At 54.3% G+C, this 9,460-nt stretch overlaps 1 long non-coding RNA gene across 3 annotated transcripts in view; it reads right to left on the reverse strand.

Moving 5' to 3' along the window:
• LOC144954832 (uncharacterized) overlaps window positions 1-3,557 on the reverse strand; it is a 17,492-nt gene extending 13,935 nt beyond the window's left edge. For 2 of the 3 annotated variants that reach the window (XR_013641390.1, XR_013641391.1), the window contains exon 1: window positions 3,502-3,557. This is a non-coding gene — a long non-coding RNA (uncharacterized LOC144954832). Of the gene's footprint in view, window positions 1-3,497 lie in introns of all 3 variants that reach the window. The other variant, XR_013641389.1, reaches the window with a different exon arrangement.
• Between the last annotated feature and the right edge of the window lie 5,903 nt (window positions 3,558-9,460).

A 9,460-nucleotide genomic window follows, 5' to 3' on the forward strand; every position in this document is an offset into this window, starting at 1 on the left:
CACTCATCCACCCACTCACCCACTCACCCACTCACCCACCCACTCACTCACCCACCCACTCACTCACCCACCCACTCACTCACCCACCCACTCACTCACCCACTCACTCAGCCACCCACTCACTCACCCACTCACTCACTCACTCACCCACCCACTCACCTACTCACTCACCCACCCACTCACGCACCCACCCACTCACTCACCCACTCACCCACCAACTCACTCACCCACCCACTCACTCACCCACTCACTCACCCACCCACTCACTCACCCACTCACTCACTCACCCACCCACCCACTCACTCACCCACTCACCCACTCACCCACCCACCCACTCACCCACCCACTCACCCACTCACTCATCCACCCACTCACCCACTCACCCACTCACCCACCCACTCACCCACTCACTCACCCACCCACTCACTCACCCACCCACCCACTCACTCACTCACCCACCCACTCACTCACCCACCCACTCACTCACCCACTCACTCAGCCACCCACTCACTCACCCACTCACTCACCCACCCACTCACCTACTCACTCACCCACCCACTCACGCACCCACCCACTCACTCACCCACTCACCCACTCACCCACCAACTCACTCACCCACCCACTCACTCACCCACTCACCCACCCACTCACTCACCCACTCACTCACCCACCCACTCACCCACTCACTCACCCACCCACTCACTCACCCACTCACCCACTCACTCACCCACCCACTCACCCACCCACTCACCCACTCACCCACCCACCCACTCACCCACTCACCCACTCACCCACCCACTCACTCACCCACTCACCCACTCACCCACCCACTCACTCACCCACCCACTCACTCACCCACTCACTCACTCACCCACTCACTCACCCACTCACTCACCCACTCACCCACTCACTCACCCACCCACTCACTCACCCACCCACTCACTCACCCACTCACCCACTCACCCACCCACTCACTCACCCACTCACCCACTCACCCACCCACTCACTCACCCACTCACTCACCCACTCACTCACCCACCCACTCACTCACCCACTCACTCACTCACCCACCCACTCACTCACCCACTCACCCACTCACCCACCCACTCACTCACCCACTCACCCACTCACCCACCCACTCACTCACCCACTCACTCACCCACTCACTCACCCACCCACTCACTCACCCACTCACTCACTCACCCACCCACTCACTCACCCACTCACCCACTCACTCACTCACCCACTCACTCACCCACTCACTCACCCACCCACTCACTCACCCACTCACTCACTCACCCACCCACTCACTCACCCACCCACTCACCCACCCACTCACTCACCCACTCACCCACTCACCCACCCACTCACTCACCCACTCACCCACCCACTCACTCACCCACTCACTCACCCACTCACTCACCCACCCACTCACTCACCCACTCACTCACTCACCCACCCACTCACTCACCCACTCACCCACTCACCCACCCACTCACTCACCCACTCACCCACTCACCCACCCACTCACTCACCCACTCACTCACCCACTCACTCACCCACCCACTCACTCACCCACTCACTCACTCACCCACCCACTCACTCACCCACTCACCCACTCACTCACTCACCCACTCACTCACCCACTCACTCACCCACCCACCCACTCACTCACCCACTCACTCACTCACCCACTCACTCACCCACTCACTCACCCACCCACTCACTCACCCACCCACTCACTCACCCACTCACTCAGAGATAAGGGAGAGTTAAGGGAGAGATAAGAGAGAGTTAAGGGAGAGTTAAGGGAGAGTTAAGGGAGAGTTAAGGGAGAGTTAATGGAGAGATAAGGGAGAGATAAGGGAGAGATAAGGGAGAGTTAAGGGAGAGTTAAGGGAGAGTTAAGGGAGAGATAAGGGAGAGATAAGGGAGAGATAAGGGAGAGATAAGGGAGAGTTAAGGGAGAGTTAAGGGAGAGTTAAGGGAGAGTTAAGGGAGAGTTAATGGAGAGATAAGGGAGAGTTAAGGGAGAGATAAGGGAGAGATAAGGGAGAGTTAAGGGAGAGTTAAGGGAGAGTTAAGGGAGAGTTAAGGGAGAGTTAAGGGAGAGATAAGGGAGAGTTAAGGGAGAGATAAGGGAGAGTTAAGGGAGAGATAAGGGAGAGTTAAGGGAGAGATAAGGGAGAGTTAAGGGAGAGATAAGGGAGAGTTAAGGGAGAGTTAAGGGAGAGTTAAGGGAGAGATAAGGGAGAGTTAAGGGAGAGATAAGGGAGAGTTAAGGGAGAGATAAGGGAGAGATAAGGGAGAGTTAAGGGAGAGTTAAGGGAGAGATAAGGGAGAGTTAAGGGAGAGATAAGGGAGAGTTAAGTGAGAGATAAGGGAGAGATAAGGGAGAGTTAAGGGAGAGTTAAGGGAGAGATAAGGGAGAGTTAAGGGAGAGATAAGGGAGAGATAAGGGAGAGTTAAGGGAGAGATAAGGGAGAGTTAAGGGAGAGTTAAGGGAGAGATAAGGGAGAGTTAAGGGAGAGATAAGGGAGAGTTAAGGGAGAGATAAGGGAGAGTTAAGGGAGAGATAAGGGAGAGATAAGGGAGAGATAAGGGAGAGATAAGGGAGAGTTAAGGGAGAGATAAGGGAGAGTTAAGGGAGAGTTAAGGGAGAGTTAAGGGAGAGATAAGGGAGAGTTAAGGGAGAGATAAGGGAGAGTTAAGGGAGAGTTAAGGGAGAGTTAAGGGAGAGTTAAGGGAGAGATAAGGGAGAGTTAAGGGAGAGTTAAGGGAGAGTTAAGGGAGAGTTAAGGGAGAGATAAGGGAGAGATAAGGGAGAGTTAAGGGAGAGATAAGGGAGAGTTAAGGGAGAGATAAGGGAGAGTTAAGGGAGAGATAAGGGAGAGTTAAGGGAGAGATAAGGGAGAGTTAAGGGAGAGATAAGGGAGAGTTAAGGGAGAGATAAGGGAGAGTTAAGGGAGAGATAAGGGAGAGTTAAGGGAGAGATAAGGGAGAGTTAAGGGAGAGATAAGGGAGAGTTAAGGGAGAGATAAGGGAGAGTTAAGGGAGAGATAAGGGAGAGTTAAGGGAGAGATAAGGGAGAGTTAAGGGAGAGTTAAGGGAGAGTTAAGGGAGAGTTAAGGGAGAGTTAAGGGAGAGATAAGGGAGAGATAAGGGAGAGTTAAGGGAGAGATAAGGGAGAGTTAAGGGAGAGATAAGGGAGAGTTAAGGGAGAGTTAAAGGAGAGTTAAGGGAGAGTTAAGGGAGAGTTAAGGGAGAGTTAAGGGAGAGATAAGGGAGAGATAAGGGAGAGTTAAGGGAGAGATAAGGGAGAGTTAAGGGAGAGATAAGGGAGAGTTAAGGGAGAGTTAAGGGAGAGTTAAGGGAGAGTTAAGGGAGAGATAAGGGAGAGTTAAGGGAGAGTTAAGGGAGAGTTAAGGGAGAGTTAAGGGAGAGTTAAGGGAGAGATAAGGGAGAGATAAGGGAGAGTTAAGGGAGAGTTAAGGGACCTGCCGCTTGTCTTTGTCTTCGGTCCCGTTATGAGCGCTCACGGACCACACCCACCGGGACACATTAACATAACTAGCCCCGCCCCCCGCCTCATTAGCATAACCGAACACGCCCCCTTCATTAGCATAGCCTCTCGCGGCCCCGCCTCATTAGCATAACCGAACACGCCCCGCCTCATTAGCATAACCGAACACGCCCCCTAATTAGCATAACATTTCGCGGCTCCCGTACATTAGCGTAGCTGGCCACGCCCCCTTCATTAGCATAGCCTCTCGCTGCCCCCTAACATTAACATAACTGAACACGCCCCCTTCATTAGCATAACTGGACACGCCCCCCCCCCCCTCATAGCCAACCGCGCTTTTCATTTGCATAGCCGAACACGCCCCCCGTGTCATTAACATACGTAACCACGCCCACCGTCCAGTGTCTTTCACAACGCTGACCACGCCCATCGTCCTCATTAGCATAGTCGGGCACGCCCACCCACATCAACAGCTGATCACGAACATCATTTGCATTTCCGGGCACGCCCCCATCACTGCCTGCGTAGTAGGATACGCCCACAATTATGGCCAATCACAAGGCACGCTCACCACCCTCATTAGCATAGCTGGTCACGCCCACTGATTATAAAATGGTTTCATGATTCAGATTGCCAGGGCGCCATTGTGAGTCTCTGTGTGTCTCTGTGGGTCTCTGTGTGTCTATCGGGCTCTGTGAGTCTCTGTGAGTCTCTGTGAGTCTCTGTGAGTCTCTGTGAGTCTTTCTGTGTGTCTTTCTGTGTGTCTTTCTGTGTGTCTTTCTGTGTGTCTTTCTGTGTGTCTTTCTGTGTGTCTTTCTGTGTGTCTTTCTGTGTGTCTTTCTGTGTGTCTTTCTGTGTGTCTTTCTGTGTGTCTTTCTGTGTGTCTTTCTGTGAGTCTTTCTGTGTGTCTTTCTGTGTGTCTTTCTGTGTGTCTTTCTGTGTGTCTTTCTGTGTGTCTTTCTGTGTGTCTTTCTGTGTGTCTTTCTGTGTGTCTTTCTGTGTGTCTTTCTGTGTGTCTTTCTGTGTGTCTTTCTGTGTGTCTTTCTGTGTGTCTTTCTGTGTGTCTTTCTGTGTGTCTTTCTGTGTGTCTTTCTGTGTGTCTTTCTGAGTCTCTGTGTGTCTCTGTGGGTCTCTGTGAGTCTCTGTGGGTCTCTGTGGGTCTCCGTGGGTCTCCGTGGGTCTATGTGGGTCTCCGTGGGTCTCCGTGTGTCTCTGTGTGTCTCTGTGGGTCTCTGTGGGTCTCTGTGTGTCTCTGTGTGTCTCTGTGTGTCTATGTGAGGTTCTGTGTGTCTCTGTGAGTCTCTGTGGGTCTCTGTGGGTCTCTGTGGGTCTCTGTGGGTCTCTGTGTGTCTCTGTGTGTCTCTGTGTGTCTCTGTGAGTCTCTGTGGGTCTCTGTGTGTCTCTGTGAGTCTCTGTGGGTCTCTGTGGGTCTCCGTGGGTCTATGTGGGTCTCTGGGTCTCTGTGGGTCTCCGTGGGTCTATGTGGGTCTCTGTGGGTCTCTGTGTGTCTCTGTGGGTCTCTGTGGGTCTCTGTGAGTCTCTGTGGGTCTCCGTGGGTCTCTGTGGGTCTCCGTGGGTCTCCGTGGGTCTCTGTGGGTCTCTGTGGGTCTCTGTGAGTCTCTGTGGGTCTCTCTGAGTCTCTGTGTGTCTCTGTGTGTCTATGTGAGTCTCTGTGTGTCTCTGTGAGTCTCTGTGGGTCTGTGGGTCTCTGTGTGTCTCTGTGAGTCTGTGTGTCTCTGTGAGTCTCTGTGTGTCTCTGTGTGTCTCTGTGAGTCTCTGTGGGTCTCTGTGTGTCTCTGTGTGTCTCTGTGAGTCTCTGTGGGTCTCTGTGGGTCTCCGTGGGTCTCTGTGAGTCTCTGTGGGTCTCTGTGGGTCTCTGTGAGTCTCTGTGGGTCTCTGTGGGTCTCTGTGGGTCTATGTGGGTCTCTGTGTGTCTCTGTGTGTCTCTGTGGGTCTCTGTGGGTCTCTGTGTGTCTCTGTGGGTCTCTGTGAGTCTCTGTGGGTCTCTCTGAGTCTCTGTGTGTCTCTGTGTGTCTATGTGAGTCTCTGTGTGTCTCTGTGAGTCTCTGTGGGTCTCTGTGGGTCTCTGTGTGTCTCTGTGAGTCTCTGTGTGTCTCTGTGTGTCTCTGTGAGTCTCTGTGAGTCTCTGTGTGTCTCTGTGAGTCTCTGTGGGTCTCTGTGAGTCTCTGTGTGTCTCTGTGAGTCTCTGTGGGTCTCTGTGAGTCTCTGTGTGTCTCTGTGTGTCTCTGTGGGTCTCTGTGTCTCTGTGAGTCTCTGTGGGTCTCTGTGGGGGTCTCTGTGTCTCTGTGTGTCTCTGTGTGTCTCTGTGGGTCTCTGTGAGTCTCTGTGTGTCTCTGTGTGTCTCTGTGGGTCTCTGGGTCTCTGTGTGTCTCTTGGGTCTCCATAAGTCTCCGTAAGTCTCCGTGTGTCTCTGTGGGTCTCTGTCTCTGTGGGTCTCTGTGTGTCTCTGTCGGTCTCTGTGTGTCTCTGTGGGTCTCTGTGGGTCTCTGTGTGTCTATGTGAGTCTCTGTGGGTCTCTGTGAGTCTCTGTGGGTCTCTGTGGGTCTCTGTGGGTCTCTGTGAGTCTCTGTGAGTCTCTGTGGGTCTCTGAGTCTGTGATGAAGTCAGGATCCCCCCCTCGCACTGCTTAGCCCTCGTAGTGCAGCTGACACACACACAGACGGGAGTTGTAGATCCAGAATTTATTTTATTTTTATACAGTTCGGTGTGCACAGACACAGACACACACACACAGACAGAGACACAGACAGAAACACAGACACACACATAGACGCATATACATAGACACACACACAGAGACAGACACACACACAGACACACACACACACACAGACCGAGACACAGACAGAAACACAGACACACACATAGACGCATATACATAGACACACACACAGAGACACACAGACAGACACACACACAGACACACACACACACACAGACCGAGACACAGACAGAAACACAGACGCATATACATAGACAGACACATAGACACACACACATAGACACACAGACAGACACACACACAGACAGACACACAGAGACACAGACAGAGACACAGACAGACACAGACACATAGGCAGACAGAAACACAGACACACACATAGACGCATATACATAGACACACACACAGAGACACACACAGACACACACACATAGACACACACACATAAAGGCAAGACACGGGATATATGTGGTGAGTGTGGTGAGTGCTGAGTGAGTGGTGAGTGTGGGTGAGTGAGTGTGGTGAGTGGCGAGTGAGTGTGGTGTGAGTGAGTGGTGAGTGTGGTGTGGGTGAGTGGTGAGTGTGGTGTGAGTGAGTGGTGAGTGTGGTGTGAGTGAGTGGTGAGTGTGGGTGAGTGTGGTGTGGGTGAGTGGTGAGTGTGGTGTGGGTGAGTGGTGAGTGTGGTGTGAGTGAGTGGTGAGTGTGGGTGAGTGTGGTGTGGGTGAGTGGTGAGTGTGGGTGAGTGTGGTGTGAGTGAGTGGTGAGTGTGGTGTGGGTGGGTGGTGAGTGTGGGTGAGTGTGGGTGAGTGTGGTGTGAGTGAGTGGTGAGTGTGGTGTGGGTGAGTGGTGAGTGTGGTGTGAGTGAGTGGTGAGTGTGGGTGAGTGTGGTGTGGGTGAGTGGTGAGTGTGGGTGAGTGTGGTGTGAGTGAGTGGTGAGTGTGGTGTGGGTGGGTGGTGAGTGTGGGTGAGTGTGGGTGAGTGTGGTGTGAGTGAGTGGTGAGTGTGGTGTGGGTGGGTGGTGAGTGTGGGTGAGTGGTGAGTGTGGTGTGAGTGGTGAGTGTGGTGTGGGTGAGTGGTGAGTGTGGGTGAGTGTGGTGTGAGTGAGTGGTGAGTGTGGTGTGGGTGGGTGGTGAGTGTGGGTGAGTGGTGAGTGTGGTGTGAGTGGTGAGTGTGGTGTGGGTGAGTGGTGAGTGTGGTGTGGGTGAGTGTGGTGTGAGTGGTGAGTGTGGTGTGGGTGAGTGGTGAGTGTGGTGTGAGTGGTGAGTGTGGTGTGGGTGAGTGGTGAGTGTGGGTGAGTGTGGTGTTGGTGAGTGGTGAGTGTGGTGTGGGTGAGTGGTGAGTGTGGGTGAGTGTGGGTGAGTGTGGTGTTGGTGAGTGGTGAGTGAGTGGTGAGTGTGGGTGAGTGTGGGTGAGTGTGGTGTGAGTGGTGAGTGTGGTGTGGGTGAGTGGTGAGTGTGGTGTGGGTGAGTGTGGGTGAGTGTGGTGTGGGTGAGTGTGGTGTGGGTGAGTGTGGTGTGGGTGAGTGGTGAGTGTGGTGTGGGTGAGTGGTGAGTGTGGTGTGGGTGAGTGTGGGTGAGTGTGGTGTGGGTGAGTGTGGTGTGGGTGAGTGGTGAGTGTGGTGTGGGTGAGTGGTGAGTGTGGTGTGGGTGAGTGTGGGTGAGTGTGGTGTGGGTGAGTGTGGTGTGGGTGAGTGGTGAGTGTGGTGTGGGTGAGTGTGGGTGAGTGGTGAGTGTGGTGTGGGTGAGTGTGGGTGAGTGTGGTGTGGGTGAGTGTGGTGTGGGTGAGTGGTGAGTGTGGTGTGGGTGAGTGGTGAGTGTGGTGTGGGTGAGTGTGGTGTGGGTGAGTGGTGTGGGTGAGTGTGGGTGAGTGGTGAGTGTGGTGTGGGTGAGTGTGGGTGAGTGTGGTGTGGGTGAGTGGTGAGTGTGGTGTGGGTGAGTGTGGGTGAGTGTGGGTGAGTGGTGAGTGTGGTGTGGGTGAGTGTGGTGTGGGTGAGTGTGGGTGAGTGTGGTGTGGGTGAGTGTGGTGTGGGTGAGTGTGGTGTGGGTGAGTGTGGTGTGGGTGAGTGTGGTGTGGGTGAGTGTGGGTGAGTGTGGTGTGGGTGGTGTGGTGTGGGTGAGTGTGGTGTGGGTGAGTGGTGAGTGAGTGTGGTGTGGGTGAGTGTGGTGTGAGTGGTGTGGTGTGGGTGAGTGTGGGTGAGTGTGGGTGAGTGTGGTGTGGGTGAGTGTGGTGTGGGTGAGTGTGGGTGAGTGTGGGTGAGTGTGGTGTGGGTGAGTGTGGTGTGGGTGAGTGTGGGTGAGTGTGGTGTGGGTGAGTGAGTGGTGAGTGTGGTGTGGGTGAGTGGTGAGTGTGGGTGAGTGTGTGAGTGGTGAGTGAGTGGTGAGTGTGGGTGAGTGTGGTGTGGGTGAGTGTGGTGTGTGGTGGTGTGGTGTGGGTGAGTGGTGTGTGTGGTGTGGGTGAGTGTGGGTGAGTGTGGTGTGGGTGAGTGTGGTGTGGGTGAGTGGTGAGTGTGGTGTGGGTGAGTGGTGAGTGTGGTGTGGGTGAGTGTGGGTGAGTGTGGTGTGGGTGAGTGTGGTGTGGGTGAGTGGTGAGTGTGGTGTGGGTGAGTGTGGGTGAGTGTGGTGTGGGTGAGTGGTGGTGTGTGGTGTGGGTGAGTGTGGTGTGGGTGTGGGTGTGTGGTGAGTGTGGTGTGTGTGAGTGAGTGTGGTGTGGGTGAGTGTGGTGTGGGTGAGTGTGGGTGAGTGTGGTGTGGGTGTGTGGTGAGTGTGGGTGAGTGGTGAGTGGTGAGTGAGTGTGAGTGTGTGGTGAGTGGTGAGTGTGTGTGAGTGTGGGTGGGTGGTGGTGAGTGGGGTGAGTGTGGGTGAGTGGTGAGTGGTGAGTGAGTGTGTGTGAGTGGTGAGTGTGTGTGGTGGTGGTGAGTGTGGTGTGGGTGAGTGGTGTGTGAGTGTGGTGTGGGTGAGTGGTGAGTGGTGTGTGAGTGTGAGTGAGTGGTGAGTGAGTGTGTGAGTGGTGAGTGTGGTGTGAGTGAGTGGTGAGTGTGGTGTGAGTGGTGTGGTGTGGGTGAGTGTGGTGTGGGTGAGTGGGGTGAGTGGGGTGTGGGTGAGTGGTGTGTGTGGGTGGTGTGGTGAGTGGTGAGTGAGTGTGTGTGAGTGGTGAGTGAGTGTGGGTGAGTGGTGAGTGAGTGTGGTGTGAGTGAG

Source organism: Lampetra fluviatilis, unplaced genomic scaffold (assembly GCF_964198595.1).
Source record: "Lampetra fluviatilis unplaced genomic scaffold, kcLamFluv1.1 SCAFFOLD_1243, whole genome shotgun sequence".
In the NCBI taxonomy this organism is placed as follows: Eukaryota; Metazoa; Chordata; class Hyperoartia; order Petromyzontiformes; family Petromyzontidae; genus Lampetra; species Lampetra fluviatilis.